General features: G+C 36.8%; 1 protein-coding gene across 10 annotated transcripts in view; it reads left to right on the top strand.

Moving 5' to 3' along the window:
- Positions 1-16,572, top strand: part of FAM184A (family with sequence similarity 184 member A) — a 116,233-nt gene that overhangs the window by 5,863 nt on the left and 93,798 nt on the right. The window contains exon 1 of one of the 10 annotated variants that reach the window (XM_067011722.1): positions 12,266-12,435. The exons of 7 other annotated variants lie outside the window; for them this stretch is intronic. The gene's annotated coding sequence lies outside the window, so the exon portion shown is untranslated. Of the gene's footprint in view, positions 1-12,265; positions 12,436-16,572 lie in introns of those variants that run through there. 2 more of the 10 variants (XM_067011719.1, XM_067011723.1) reach the window with 2 other exon arrangements.

The following is a 16,572-nucleotide window of genomic DNA, read 5'->3' as shown; positions in this document are numbered from 1 at the left end:
AATGTTCTGGCACCTGCTTTGGAGTGTCAGTTGTCTTTGGTTCTCAGTAGAAACTTCCCTTTTAACATCCTGTCATGTTAGCTGCCCATCCAACACTTTTTTAGTTGTTGCACTTTTGATATAGTTTAGTCCAGTTATCACTTACGGGCGTAACTAGTATAAGGTTGGGTATAAGGTTGCAAAGAGCAGGAACAGTTGCTTTGTGTTCTCTGTGCTTAGCATCAAACCCTTCTTAAAAGTCTTCTTTTAATACCCAACTTATGTGTCCCCTCCCAAGAACTTCCCTGACCAACCTGGGCCTTTTTGGGTTTGCCTTACTCTGAATTACTGTAACATTTATTGTCTGTACGTCTTATTTGATACTTAATAATACACATTTGCACACTGTTTATTGTGTTTATAAATATACTTTGTTTCTCTAATTTGGCTCTAAGTTCCTCGGCTGTAGAGACTATATATTTCATGTAACCTTAATATGAATGTTTTGCACATAGTGTTTTAAAAGCTTAATAAATATTTATTGAAGATAATGACGTGCCACGTAATTTTGTTATATAGTAGAGAAAGTAAATATTTTTGAGGAGTTGTATCTGCTACTCTTCTGGATTAATGCTAGATCATTTCAGCTGAGTTAAATTACTCTTAAATATTTAAATATTTGGCTTCCCCTTAAACTGCTTCAAAAAGCATATATTGTTTTATTAATTTTGATGCAAAAATAAAAACATAAAGCACTTTGTCTAAAATATAAATATTATCATTTCAAAAGGAAGGTAATTGATATACCAGATTCTTAGCAAATATGGAAAAATAGTCTTTTGATCAGTCATTTAATACTAACTCTGCTTTTACTATATTCAAAACCTGAATGTGTTTATATAATACCAAAACCAGTGAAATTTTCAAACAATTCTGTTTTCTCTATGTTAACTTCAACTGATTTCTCACTAGTTGGTTTGTGTGAATTACCTAAATACTGTTTCATAATAATATTTTGTTTTGGTTATGACTTGGATTGTTTCAGCTTGGCATATGCCAAACGTAGCATCTTTTTTCCCCTCCTTTGTTACATTGCAGCTTTGACATTCTGTTATGCAACAGTTTAGGTGTAATCTTTTAGTGGTTTGAATTAATTTCCTGTATTTTACTAATGGGCACAAAAGCATGATATTGCTATTAATAAATTGTCTAAAAACTTATAAATCGACTGACTTTAGCGTTAAAAGGTTTAGAGCTGGAAGAAACCATAGATTCTTACTGGCCTAACCCTCTCATTTTACAGGTATGGAAGTTGAGGGTGTAAAGTGATTTGAAGACTATATAGCTTGTCACTGGCAGATCTTAGATTCAAACCCAGGTCTCTGGAATGGTCTAGGAGAGGGGCAGCCATACCAGCAGGTCTCTTTTTGCTGTGTATGCCTTCCTTCTAACTAATATTACCCACTTAGCTCCTAAGCAGCCACGGAGTTGTTTTTCCCCATGTTGGAACTATGTTTTGCTTACCATTTGAATCACAGACCTGATGAGAGTGAAACCCACCTGCCTCTTCCATACACTGCACAATTTCTGGATATGTGTGTTGTACAGTTTGTGACTGGCTTTGGTAGATTTGTAACAGCTATTTTTTTAATATTCTCAGATAAATGTAATAATATTTTCATGTTTTTATTAACAGCTTCAGTCATTCCAGGCTTTAAAAATTCTTTAATTAGGTTGATTTAGATACTGTCATACTTGGTGTCAAAGTTACTACTATGTGGTTATTTTAATTATTTTTCTTTTGACTGCTTGCTTTCTTAATTGGATTGTTGCTTAGGTCCCATTTCTGAGGGCAGTATGTTGGAAGTTTTCCAATTTTTCTCCCCCCCCCCCCCCCCCCCCCCCGTCTTATTTGTTTATGAAAATCTTGTGCTGTCTTCTAATTGTCAACCTCTTAAAAAGTAGTATGAAGGATAAGGGTTCAGCAAAATTTGAAACAATTTGTTTATTTTAATTAATAAGTAAATTTCTATGCTTTCTTAAAAGTATGAGTATTTCTGAAATTTTCATATCTTAAATTTGAGATGAGAATGGAGTAACCTGGGTCTGTAAAGCCAGTTAACTTCCAAATGACAATAGGAGGTAATGGGGGTGGGGTGAGGAGTGGTAAAGTACTGTTATTCTGCCCTTTCAATTTATGTTATGAGATTAAAAACCTATTTTATCTGTGAGCAAATAAACTTGAATATTATGCCATGAAAATGGGATTGATGTGAATAATAGAAATTCTTAATTCCATACTTGTTTTTTCATCGGAGAAAGTTTCTATCCTTCAGGCTACTTTTGAATGAAAACAACAGTGAGTCTATTGGAATTGGTGTCCCCCAGCCCTTTTGGGACACAAACACCTGAGGAGAGATGGGAGCAGATTGCTAACTGAATTCAGGGTTTTTTTTTTGTTTTTGTTTTTTTTTTAAATAAAAACAGTTTTATAAATATGTGGGGAAAATACTACTTTCAGATGTGCTCTGAGCCATAAAGTTTTTTTTTTTTTTTTTTTTTTTTTTTTTTTTTTTTACTTTAACTCCATAACTTAACGGTCCTTTAAACTATTTTGGAAAATAGTCTCTGACTGTCAATCTGTTAATACATAGAAATGAATTTTGGAAACACCAGTCTTTGCAGGTTGAGGATCACCAGTTATAGTCAGTTAAGTTTGGTATACTTAACATTTGAGACCAGAGCAAATATTTTAGAAAATAAACCTTTTATTTTTAGCTTTCTATTAAACTACAGCAGTGAGTACTGTCATTTGTAGGCCTCAAACTTATTTCATTAATGATTACATCTTTCTTTCCTACCAAAACTTTAACAAGAATGTATAAAAAGTAGTGAAGTTGAATATGTGAAAAATTTTTGTCCTATATCTTTTATTACTGTCATTTTGAGATATAAAGGGAAGCTGAGACCACCAAAGGACCTATAGTGGATGAAAAAACAAGATTTAGTGATTAGCCATAATACTTGGGATTTGGATAATACACTCAGCTATGCAGGAACACTTTATTTATTATAAGGGAGATAGTATTTTAATGACTTTTAAAAATTACTAATCTGTATTTCTTTATATGTACATCTCTGCTTTGAGGTTTAAGACGGTTTGAAAATAAAATGTTGGTTCATAAAGTACATTACTAATATTTAAATTATCAATAAAATTGCTAATTTTAGTAAAATATAAAGATAAATTCCTATTCAAAATTGTTGGAGAATGAATTATTTTAATTAACTAGAAGTTAACCATAGGGATTAATGATTTTCTACCTTCCAAAATAATATACTTACATTCAAGTCATACTATTCATAAATTATGTAGAGTCCTTTATCACTTCCAGATCCTTGTTGATAATCAGTATATTTACAGATTAGGCCAGACCTATACCAATCCTTTGCCAAATGCTGAAACTTTATTTGTGAATAAATTGTTACTTTCATTTTTCATTTGCCATGTCTCTCTTCCTTATAAAATGAAGTGCAGAGTTTGGATAGTTACATACTCTAGATATTGGGCTTTCTGGTTGGAAAGATTTTGTTTATTCTGCTAAATGTGTGTCTGAGTGTTCACAGGTATTTGCCTTTTTCATCCTGTTTCTCCTTAAGCACAGTCTTAACATAATCTCGTTTCTTTCAGAAAACATTTCATAACCAAAACACTAAATAGTATTCTATTCATTTTTTTTCTTTTTAAAATTTTTATTGGAGTATAGTTGATTTACAGTGTTGTGTTAGTTTCAGGTGTGGTGTAGAGCAAATTGAATCTGTTATACATATATATATATATCTCCACTCTTTTTTAGATTCTTTTCCCATATAGGCCATTACAGAGTATCAAGTAGAGTTCCCTGTGCTGTACAGTAGGTTCTTATTAGTTATCAATTTTATATATAGTACTGTGTATATGTCAGTCCCAGCCTCCCAATTTATCCCTCCTCCCCCTTGCCCCCCGCCTATTCTTAGATCTTTTGCCTAGTGAAGCACTATGAAAACAAAGTACAAGTAATTTTGAGAGGAAGTTGTGTATTCGTGTGTGTTTAATATAATGGTCTACTCAGAGCAACAAGAGAAGATATACTTAAATATGACTAAAATAGAGCATGTAGATCTAAAAGGTTGGTAAACTTTTGTTGACTGTCTAGTCCTTGAAAGATACTGTGCTGTGCACTATTAATTAATACTATCAATTTATAGTACCGTTTTTAGCCTGTATATTTTTCTCATTTTTTTCTATAGACTTTTTTTTTTTTTTTTACAGCAGGTTCTTATTAGTCATCAACTTTATACACATCAGTGTATACGTGTCAGTCCCAATCGCCCAATTCATCACACCACCATCCCCACCCAACCGCGGCTTTCCCCCCTTGGTGTCCATACGTATTTTCTCTACTTCTGTGTCTCAATTTCTGCTCTGCAAACTGGTTCATCTGTACCATTTTTCTAGGTTCCACATATATGAGTTAATATACGATATTTGTTTTTCTCTTTCTGATTTATGTCACTCTGTATGACAGTCTCTAGATCCATCCACGACTCAGCAAATGACCCAATTTTGTTCCTTTTTATGGCAGAGTAATATTCCATTGTATATATGTACCACATCTTCTTTATCCATTTGTCTGTCGATGGGCATTTAGGTTGCTTCCATGACCTGACTATTGTAAATAGTGCTTCAATGAACATTGGGGTGCATGTGTCTTTTTGAATTATGGTTTTCTCTGGGTATATGCCCAGTAGTGGGATTGCTGGATCATATGGTAATTCTATTTTTACTTTTTTAAGGAACCTCCATACTGTTCTGCTTAGTGGCTGTATCAATTTACATTCCCACCAACAGTGCAAGAGGGTTTCCTTTTCTCCACACCCTCTCCAGCATTTGTTGTTTGTAGATTTTCTGATGATGCCCATTCTAACTGGTGTGAGGTGATACCTCATTGTAGTTTTGATTTGCATTTCTCTAATAATTAGTGATGTTGAGCAGCTTTTCATGTGCTGCTTGGCCATCTGTTATGTCTTCTTTGGAGAAATGTCTGTTTAGGTCTTCTGCCCATTTTTGGATTGGGTTGTTTGTTTTTTTAATATTGAGCTGCATGAGCTGTTTATATATTTTGGAGATTAATCTTTTGTCCATTGATTCATTTGCAAATATTTTCTCCCATTCTGAAGGTTATCTTTTCGTCTTGTTTATGGTTTCCTTTGCTGTGCAAAAGCTTTGAAGTTTCATTAGGTCCCATTTGTTTATTGTTGTTTTTATTTCCATTACTCTAGGAGGTGGATCAAAAAGATCTTGCTGTGATTTATGTCAAAGAGTGTTCTTCCTATGGTTTCCTCTAAGAGTTTTGTAGTGTCCGGCCTTACATTTAGGTCTCTAATCCATTTTGAGTTTATTTTTGTGTATGGTGTTAGGGAGTGTTCTAATTTCATTCTTTTACATGTAGCTGTCCAGTTTTCCCAGCACCACATATTGAAGAAACTGTCTTTTCTCCATTGCATATCCTTGCCTCCTTTGTCATAGATTAGTTGACCATATGTGCATGGGTTTATCTCTGGGCTTTCTGTCTTGTTCCATTGATCTATATTTCTGTTTTTGTGCCAGTACCATATTGTCTTGATTACTGTAGCTTTGTAGTATAGTCTGAAGTCAGGGAGTCTGATTCCTCCAGCTCTGCTTTTTGTCCTCAAGACTGCTTTGGCTATTCGGGGTCTTTTGTGTCTCCATACAAATTTTAAGATTTTTTGTTCTAGTTCTGCAAAAAAATGCCATTGGTAATTTGATAGGGATTGCACTGAAACTGTGGATTGCTTTGGGTAGTATAGTCATTTTCACAATATTTATTCTTCCAATCCAAGAACATGGTACATCTCTCCATCTGTTGGTATCATCTTTAATGTCTTCCATCAGTGTCTTATAGTTTTCTGCATACAGGTTTTTTTGTCTCCCTAGGTAGGTTTATTCCTAGGTATTCTTTTTGTTGCAGTGGTAAATGGGAGTGTTTCCTTAATTTCCCTTTCAGATTTTTCATCATTAGTATATAGAAATGCAAGAGATTTCTGTGCATTAATTTTGTATCCTGCCACTTTACCAAATTCATTGATTAGCTCTCGTACTTTTCTGGGGGCATCTTTAGGATTCTCTATGTATAGTATCATGTCATCTGCAGAAAGTGACACTATTACTTCTTTTCCAATTTGTATTCCTTTTATTTCTTTTTCTTCTCTGATTGCCGTGGCTAGGACTTCCAAAACTATGTTGAATAATAGTGGAGGGAGTGGACATCCTTGTCTTGTTCCTGATCTTAGAGGAAATGCTTTCAGTGTTGCACCATTGAGAATGATGTTTGCTGTGGTTTTGTCATATATGGCCTTTATTATGTTGAGGTAGGTTCCCTCTATGCCCGCTTTCTGGAGAGTTTTTATCATAAATGGGTGTTGAATTTTCTCAAAAGCTTTTTCTGCATCGATTCAGATGATCATGTGGCTTTTATTCTTCAATTTGTTAATATGATGTATCACATTGATTGATTTGCGTATATTGAGGAATCCTTGCATCCCTGGGAGAAATCCCACTTGATTATGGTGTATGATCCTTTTAATGTGTTTTTGGATTCTGTTTGCTAGTAGTTTGTTGAGGATTTTTGCGTTTATATTCATCAGTAATATTGGTCTGTAATTTTCTTTTTTTGTAATGTCTTTGTCTGGTTTTGGTATCAGGGTGATGGTGGCCTCATAGAATGAGTTTGGGAGTGTTCCTTCCTATGCAATTTTTGGAAGAGTTTGAGAAGGATGAGTGTTAGCTCTTATCTAAATGTTTGATAGAATTCACTTGTGAAGCCAACTGGTCCTGGACTTCTGTTTGTTGGAAGATTTTGAATCACAGTTTCAATTTCATTACTTGTGATTGGTCTGTTCATATTTTCTATTTCTTCCTGGTTCAGTCTTGGAAGGTTATACCTTTCTAAAAATTTGTCCATTTCTTCCACCTTGTCCATTTTATTGGCACAGAGTTGCTTGTAGTAGTCTCTTAGTATGCTTTGTACTTCTGTGGTGTCTGTTGAAACTTCTCCTTTTTCATTTCAAATTTTATTGATTTAAGTCCTCTCCCTCTTCTGCTTGATGAGTCTGGCTAATGGTTTATCGATTTTGTTTATCTTCTCAAAGAACCAGCTTTTAGTTTTATTGATCTTTGCTATTGTATTCTTTGTTTTTACTTCATTTATTTCTGGTCTGATCTTTATTATTTCTTTCCTTCTGCTAACTTTGGTTTTTTTTTGTTCTTCTTTCTCTGGTTTCTTTAGGTGTAAGTTTAGATTGTTTATTTGAGATTAATTTATTAATATATATTAATATATATTAATTATATTAAATATAAATATATAAACAAATATAAGTATATACACTATATAAATATATAAACAATATAAATATATAAACTATTGTTTATATAAATATATAAACAATATTAATTATATTGTTTTTTTTTTTTTTTTTTTTTTTGCTGTATGCGGGCCTCTCACTGCTGTGGCCTCTCCCGTTGCGGAGCACAGGCTCTGGACGCACAGGCCCAGCGGCCATGGCTCACGGGCCCAGCCGCTCCGCGGCATGTGGGATCTTCCCGGACCAGGGCACGAACCCGTGACCCCTGCATCGGCAGGCGGATTCTCAACCACTGCGCCACCAGGGAAGCCCATTATATTGTTTTTTGACGTAGGCTTGTAGAGCTATAAACTTCCCTCCTAGAAGGGAAGATTTCATTGTCATTTGTCTCTAGGTATTTTTTGATTTCCTCTTTGATTTCTTCAGTGATCTCTTGGTTATTTAGTAACGTATTGTTTAGCCTCCATGTGTTTGTGTTTTTTACATTTTTTCCCCTGTAATTCATTTCTAATTTCATAGTGTTGTGGTCAGAAAATATGCTTGATATGATTTCAGTTTTCTTAAATTTACTGAGGCTTGATTTGTGACCCAAGATGTGATCTATCCTGGAGAATGTTCCATGTGCACTTGAGAAGAAAGTGTAATCTGCTGTTTTTTGGTAGGAATGTCCTATAAATATCAATTAAATCTATCTGGTCTATTGTGTCATTTAAAGCTTGTGTTTCCTTATTACTTTTCTGTTTGGATGATCTGTCCATTGGTATAAGTGAGGTGTTAAAGTCCCCCACTAGTATTGTGTTACTGTTGATTTCCTCTTTTATAGCTGTTAGCCTCTTTTATAGCTGTTGCCTTATGTTTTGAGGTGCTCCTTTTTTGGGTGCATATATATTTATAACTGTTATGTCTTCTTGGATTGATGCCTTGATCATTATGTAGTGTCCTTCCTTGTCTCTTGTAACATTCTTTATTTTACAGTCTATTTTATCTAATTTGAGGATTGCTACTCCAGCTTTCTTTTGATTTCCATTTGCATGGAATATCTTTTTCCATCCCCTCACTTTCAGTCTGTATGTGTCCCTAGGTCTGAAGTGGGTCTCTTGTAGACAGCATATATATGGCTCTTGTGTTTGTATCCACTCATAAAGCCTGTGTCTTTTGGTTGGAGCATTTAATCCATTCACGTTTAAGGTAATTATCGATATGTATGTTCCTATGACCATTTTCTTAATTGATTTGGGTTTGTTTTTGTAGGTCCTTTTCTTCTCTTGTGTTTCCTCCCACGTAGAGAAGTTCCTTTAGCATTTGTTGTAGAGCTGGTTTGGTGGTGCTGAATTCTCTTAGCTTTTGCTTGTCTGTAAAGCTTTTGATTTCTCCATCAAATCTGAATGAGATCCTTGCAGGGTAGAGTAATCTTGGTTGTAGGTTCTTCCCTTTCATCACTTTAAGTATATCATGCCACTCCCTTCTGGCTTGTAGAGTTTCTGCTGAGAAATCAGCTGTTAACCTTATGGGAGTTCCCTTGTATGTTATTTGTCATTTTTCCCTTGTTGCTTTTAATTTTTCTGTGTCTTTAATTTTTGTCAGTTTGATTACTATATGTCTAGGCATGTTTCTCCTTAGATTTATCCTGTCTGGGGCTCTCTGTGCTTCCTGGACTTGGGTGGCTATTTCTTTTCCCATGTTAGGGAAGTTTTCGACTATAATCACTTCAAATATTTTTTTTGGTCCTTTCTCTCTCTCTTCTCCTTCTGGGACCCCTACAATGACAATGTAGGTGCATTTAATGTTGTCCCTGAGGTCTCTTAGGCTGTCTTCATTTCTTTTCATTCTTTTTTCTTTATTCTCTTCCATGGCAGTGAATTCCACCATTCTGTCTTCCAGGTCACTTATCCGTTCTTCTGCCTCAGTTATTCTGCTCTTGATTCTTTCTAGTGTAGTTTTCATTTCAGTTATTGTATTGTTCATCTCTGTTTTTTTCTTTAATTCTTCTAGGTCTTTGTTAAGCATTTCTTGCATCTTCTCAATATTTGCCTCCATTCTTTTTCTGAGATCCTGGATCATCTTCACTATCATTATTCTGAATTCTTTTTCTGGAAGGTTGCCTGTCTCCACTTCATTTAGTTGTTTTTCTGGGGTTTTATCTTGTTCCTTCATCTGGTACATAGCCATCTGCCTTTTCATCTTGTCTGTCTTTTTGTGAATGTGGGTTTTGTTCCACAGGCTGCAGGATTGTAGTTCTTCTTGCTTCTGCTGTCTGCCCTGTGGTTGATGAGGCTCTCTAACTTCTATAGACTTTTGAGAAAATGTGACCAGAATAAAGAAGGTGAACATTTTAATCAAGAGATTAGTTTAATAGGACAAATTTTAAATGTTTAATTATTGGCAGCTTTTTCTGTTTGGTTTGTTTGTTTTGGGTAGAATATATATATCTAATTTTCTTAGATAAAGAAACTATGCTAGTACCTTCCAACTTCTTCTTTAATACGGCTTTTAAGAATAATTTAAAGAATAAGGTTGACACATTCTCTGGTTACAAATATCTGTAATGACCAGGGGTAAAGGGGATGTGGGAAATTTCGGTTTTTTGAGTCTCAGGAGTTAATGGGTATGTTTTGGGTTTTGGTGTCTCGGTTGTGGGCCAAAGAGTGATGTTCCCAGAGCCACTGGCTCAGTAAGGCAGCAGTGCCTGCCATATGGGTCAGAGGTGTGGTTCAGTGGGTTAGAGAGACCCCAGTTTGAATTTCTGTTTCACCACTTACTAGGCTGTGACCTTTAGTTAGTGTTTTAACTTCTCAGAGCCTCAGCCTCCTCATCTGTAAAATAAGAATAACAAAGCCTATCTCATAGAATTACTGTAAAGATGAAACAAGGTAATTTGTGTAGGAGAGGAGGTCAATAAATGTTAATTTGTACCCACTCTCCAGGCCTCTCCCACGTGGTTCAGCCTCTGCTGACATTGTCTCTAATGTATTTGTTTTTGTATATATTTTCTCCTCTGATGGAGATATATTCTACATTATTAGGGACCACAGCTATCAAAAGTAAAGGTTGAAAGGATAATAAAATACATTTGATTCTCATTATTTGAGGTAGTTATGTTCTATGAAGTTATATAGGGGAAATACGGGGTTATGGTCCTGACACCCTCTGGTCACATTTTCATCAAGCCATCAATACATAATCTTGTTTTAGGTGTATTTCTGTTTAATGACACTTTATTTAATACATATTGTTGATTCATTAACAGAGTACTCACAGCAAACAGCACTATAATTCATGCCTGAATGAAGCTTGTCTAACATACTGTGTTAGATTTTGAGGTTACATGTAAATTTTAGCAAGTAGGCGAATTTGGAAATATGGAATCCATGAATAACGAGGATCTAGTGTATCTAAAAATGGATGTAGAACTTTGCATCTGCTGTTTACTTAGTCCTGCTCTGGTTTGTCAGATGTTGTCATGGGCCTGTATGATGATGACTATTATTCCGCCGTAAACACCCTCTTATGAATGTGAGTTTGACTTATTAGTTCCCTAAATACCCTTAGATGAGAGGGCTGGAAGGGATGGTGGGGATGGGAATACTCATCTTTTGTGTGAGTTGCTGATCACCTCGCAGCCACCCTGCAGTCATAAGCATGGGATAAAATTACAATCAGATTCTCTCCTTGTATGTAAATTGTAATCTACCTAATGTGAACTTGGATCTACCATATTGCCCTAGGTCAGAAAAAGGAAATGTATAAATTATTTCATGGCATGGAGTGAACCCTTTAAAAATATAATGTTGACTTATTTTAATTTAAGTAAAACAAAGTCTTATTTTTTATAGTCATCATTTGCTTAAAATGTTTGCAGTTACAGTTACTTTCTTCCCAGCACAAACTGTCAGTGTGGGAGTTGGTTTTGTTAAAAGCCTTTGTCTAGGCACCTAAAGATAACTAGAAATCTTTTACTCACTGAGACTACAGCAGAACTGGTTGGATGTTTATGTGTCGACTTCATGCAACATACAGAAAACTCTTAAAAACTATTTATTCAAATATAGAATGTCTTTGGCAGATAATTAGTCTTACTGGTTTCTATTCTGACATATATCTTCCTTAAATGACCTAGAAGAATGTGCACTTTCAATGTTGTTACTTGTAGGGTATGTTCAGATCGGTACAGGCTTTCTTGTCCCAATCTCCTGGTGACCATCAGAAAATACTGGTGAAAAAGGAGCCCAGATCAGACTACTCTGTGGTCATGAAGGAATTAGCAAAGTTAACTGCTGTAGAAAAAAATAAGAATTTGATCTGAAGCCAAGCCTGTCACTTTAATATTGCTCTTTAGGACTCTGCATATTTTTAACCTTCAATCCTGCGGCACGCTTGCTATTTGTTTTCTCTGTTTCTATTTCTGGATTGTGGAACGTCGCTAGAGCAAATTCTGGGACTGGACCATGGCAGAATACTGCCACCCTCCCCCCACCTCCAAGATGTCCCCGTCCTAATCCCTGGAACCTGTGAATATGTTACATTACATTTACAGGTATCATTAAGTTTAGGATCTTGAAATGGAGATTATCCTTGGTTATTTGGATGGGGCAGTATAATCACAAGGATTCTTCTGAGCAAAAGAGGGAGGCAGGAGAGTCAGTGTGAGAGTGACGGGGTGTGAGAAAGACTTGACAGCCATTGCTGGCACTGAAGATGGAAGGGGACCATGAGCCAAGGAATGCGTGACCTCTAGAAGCTGGAAACAGCAGGGAAACAGATATTCCCCAAGAGCCTCTTTTCAGACTTCTGACCTTCATAGTTCTAAGATTGATAACTTTGTGTTGCTTGAAGTCACTAACTTGGTTATAAATTGTACAGTAGCAACAGGGAACCAGTGCACGGACTTATATTCCTCTACAACATCATGTCACCCAGCGTTATCTAGTCAACATCACGTAACTCAGTATGGCTGCACTGTGTCATGTTGCTGTCTCTGAGTTGTCCACAGTCGTATCCTCTCCTCTTCCTGTATACAACATTGAGTAGGTAAGCTACTTTCTATTTTACTAAAACCATGAAGACTATCAAGCCTAAGTTACTTGTGTACAAAGACTACAGAGTCATCTAATCCTTGAGAGAACTTTCTCCTGGTCCTGCCACCTTAACTCTTGTGTATGTGCTGTTTCTCTGTGTCTTAAATAGATCACACTTGACAGGGACAGATGAGAATCAAGGAAACTAATTGGGAGTCTATTGTAATATAGTATTGGTGAGAATTGTGAGGGCCTGAATTAGGACTATGGTGAGAGAGGGAAAGAGGTGATTTGGGAAATCTCAAATGTGAGGGGCAGATTGGAGAAACGTTTTGGAGATAAACTTGTAAAGATTTTATGACAATTTATGGTAGGGAAGACTGAGGATAACAGGTCTCTGTCACATAGTAAGTACTCAAGTAATGGTTAAATGAATGAATGAGCGACTAGATAGATGTTGATTGATGTCAACTGAGATAGGAATATAGGAAGGACATCTATTGTTGTGTAACACATTACCTCCAAATTTAGCATCTTAAGACAACAAACGTTTATTATCTCCCAGTTTCTGAGGTCCAGGAATCCAGGTGTCACTTAGCTGGGTGGCTCTGGCTTGGGGCTTCTTGTGCGGTTGCAGTCACGCTGAAGACTGGGTCTGGAGGCTCCAGCTTCAAGTTGACTCGTGGCTGTTAGTGTGGGACTTCAGTGCTTCACCAAGTGAGATTCTCTGTAGCAGGTGTTGCGAGGAAGTTGAGGAGAGATTACTAAATATGAGGGGAGGTGTAGTAATCTCCCGTCATATAGATGATTATTAAAATCATGAGTGATTGGGGCCTTAAGCAGAATAGAAAACATTTAGAATAGCTGCGGTGGGAAGGAGGAGAAAATAGCTAACCAGATTCAAGTGAAAGGATCAGTGAGATGTGTGGTTGTCCCAGGAGGAATTTAGACGTGATGTTTGGTATCAGTTGGAACGCTGCGCAGTTTTCTGCAAAGTCCTGCCATACTGTGGAGAGGACCATTGTTCACCAAATGTAGGAGAAAAGGCATGTTATTAAAGGATTAATCCAGAGTCTGAGTTTTGCCTGAGAGGTGTAGCAGAACTGGGATTTAAGAGACTTAAAGCTTTGATAGAGAATAGTTCAGTTAATCTACCCTGGTGTGCTGCACGGGGAAGGAAGTGAGGTTTAGGATGGAGCTAATAGATAAAGGAAAATTTAGGAATTGAGAGGACCATTGGTGTGTAATGTAGATAATGGCTAGTGGTTGAGGGATAACACAAGGAGTTGTAGCATGAGAGGGAGCTATATGAAGATTTTTAAGATGGAATAAGTTATAACAAGATCCAGGGCACAGTCTTGAGAATGTTTATAGGTGAGTGAGGTTCTTAGAGTTAGGAATCCCAAAGAACTTTAAGTCTGGTCTTTTGGAGTCTACATGCATTTTTGAAATCTCCAAAGATAATGGCAGAGTTGGGATAGGAGGAAGATTTGCGAGTCCCATGGCTAAATTTATTCTGAATGTGGGCAGTGACGGGAGCCTGGTTTGTTACTCTGATGAGGCAGGTGAGGTGATAAAGCTAAGTAATAGGGTGAGTCATAAAGCAAGAGGCAGTTTTCATTATGGGGGAAGAATAATGATTTGGAATGGTTAACAGTAAGTACCATTTTTAAGCAACCATTTCATGTTATTTTCTTATGATATTTAATTCAATTCTTACCATACTCTGTGAGGTTATTAGACTTTATGAGGAAGTTGAACATTAGAGAGTTTAAGTGACTTGCCCTGGGCCCTGATGCTAGAAGAGGTAGGAGCTGAACCTCGGTTTTCTGAGTTTTTAGAAAGCAGCATTAGGCAGCTAGGTGAATGCCTGCATCAATTCCAGACCCCATGATGTATTAGGTACAATGTAAAGTCCAGCTTCTGTTGGAAGACAATCTGTGTCTTTGGCTGAGAGGGACAGAGATGGGTGAAGGAACCAGGGAATGAGGATGGATCCTGGAATTTAATTTGCAGCCGTTCTGCATTCACATGTCTAACTAAGCTGGAATATATGGTCTTACAATGAAGAATCTTATTTTGCTTAAGCGTTTCTTTTAGTGTCAACTAGAAAATTATAGGTATTCAACAAATGTAAAACAAGAGGCTAGATTTTTTTTAGAAAAATGTGATGCTTTTAAGTGAATTATTTGCTCAAATTGTCTTTTCAACTTGATTATTAACTTGTTTATACAACATTTCTGGATAGTTTGTCCTCCTAAAAATAGTGAATAACGTAAATAAAAATGCCTATTTACTAAATATCTGGGATTTTTTTTTAGATTGTCAACTTTTTGTTGATTAATATTTCATCTTAAATCTGAAAATGACAGTTTATAAAATCTAAGCATCTTTTAGAAAACTAGCATAGAAGTTATTTAACAAAAGAAGAGATTTTGTGCAAAATATAGCCTCTGGAGTGAACATCTCTGAGGTGTGGGACTTTGCCTGTTTTACTTTATCCCTGTATGGATAGTCATTCAGCAGCCATTCGGAGTGTCTGACAGATACTAGACCCTGTGGGGGACACGAGTAAGTCAGGAGATCGTCCTCCAAGAGCCTGCAGTCTAGCAGAGGTACAAGGCAGACGTTACCTGAGGCAAAGCGGTGTTTGTACTCAGTAAACCGCTTAGTGGTCAGTGGTATCTGAGTGGAACTCTGGTCAGATCTGCCAGAACATTCTGAGTGCTTTCCTCCTCTACGGAGCACAGCTGCCTTCACCACAGAAGGGAGGCAGGAGGGCCGACCCGCCTGGCCCCCACATACCTGGTCGCAGTCTCTTGGGAGGACCACGTCAAGAACAAAAGCCATTAAACCAAAAAGCGTATTGCGTACGAAAGTGTATCAGGCCCTGTATTAAGCAGTTTACTTGTGTCGTCATCATACGTTTATGAAGTTGGCAATATTCTCTTCACTTTACCGAAAAACCCCCGAGGCTTGGAGACTTTTAAAGTAACTTTCTCACAGTTGTACAGTGGAGGTAAGAAGGCTGGCCTTGGTCACTTTTCTCTAACATATCTGGGATCTTGTGTAAAACCCACAGTCTGCTGTGTTCAAAATGGTAAGACCAGAGCCCATCTTGGAAGCTTCAAGCCAGCTCTTTCTATCTTGCGTCATGTCTCTGTCCCTGCACCCGGCTCCACAGATAGCCCCCTGGGTCACCTGGCTTATCCTCAGGCAGTTGTGCTTTCTTCTCCCGGACACTTGTTGGGTTTTTATATTTGCTCTCTGGAACTCTTATTCCATGCTCAGCAAACTTCTCTGCAGCCACATCTCTTCAGAAAATATGCCGTCTTCTTACTTTAATTGAAAACCTGGCTCCCTCCCCAGGATACCGCCTTTCCCTGCTGCGTTTGCAGGTGACTACGACTCATTTTCACACCTTTCATCAACCAAATACTCATAAAGAAAATGAAGTTCCATTAGGAAAATGAAGAATTTGATTTTTTTATGCTGTGATTTGTGAGTGACCAATTTATACTTATTAAATATAGTAGCAAGTTATAAAATAGGCTATACTTAACAAAGATGCAATGGTTTGAAGAGTTTATATTAAGATATCTCAAATAAGAATAGTCTTTTTGTTGAAAATAGTAAAATGTGCTTTTCTGCCTAGATAATTCTTATAGGTAAGAGTAGATAAAATTCAGTATAGCCACTTCTTATTAACACAGCATTTATAATGATAAACGCCTGAAGTACTGCTATAGTGTATTGTTATGATAAGTACTGAATAATTCTTATGCCTGACAGAATATTTACTTACTTATAGTTGGGTGCACAGCATTTGCTTCAAGTAATTATGCCTTTAGTCATGACCTAATTCAAACACAGATTGGAATAAAAGGGTGAAAAAAACTGAACTAATTCCAATAAGTAAAGAGGGATGTTAGAAAGAAGCTCTTGAAACAAATAAGCTGGGAATTCCCTGGTGGCGCAGTGGTTAAGAATCCTCCTGCCAATGCAGGGGACACAGGTTCAATCCCTGGCCCGGGAAGATCCCGCATGCCACGGAGCAACTAAGCCCATGTGCCACAATTACTGAGCCTGTGCTCTAGAGCCCGTGAGCCACAACTACTGAGCCCGTGTGCCACAACTACTGAAGCCCAAT

Source organism: Kogia breviceps, chromosome 13, assembly GCF_026419965.1.
Source record: "Kogia breviceps isolate mKogBre1 chromosome 13, mKogBre1 haplotype 1, whole genome shotgun sequence".
Lineage (NCBI taxonomy): Eukaryota > Metazoa > Chordata > Mammalia > Artiodactyla > Physeteridae > Kogia > Kogia breviceps.
Note: the sequence above shows the minus strand (reverse complement) of the source record. Positions and strands in the feature narration are given on the sequence as shown.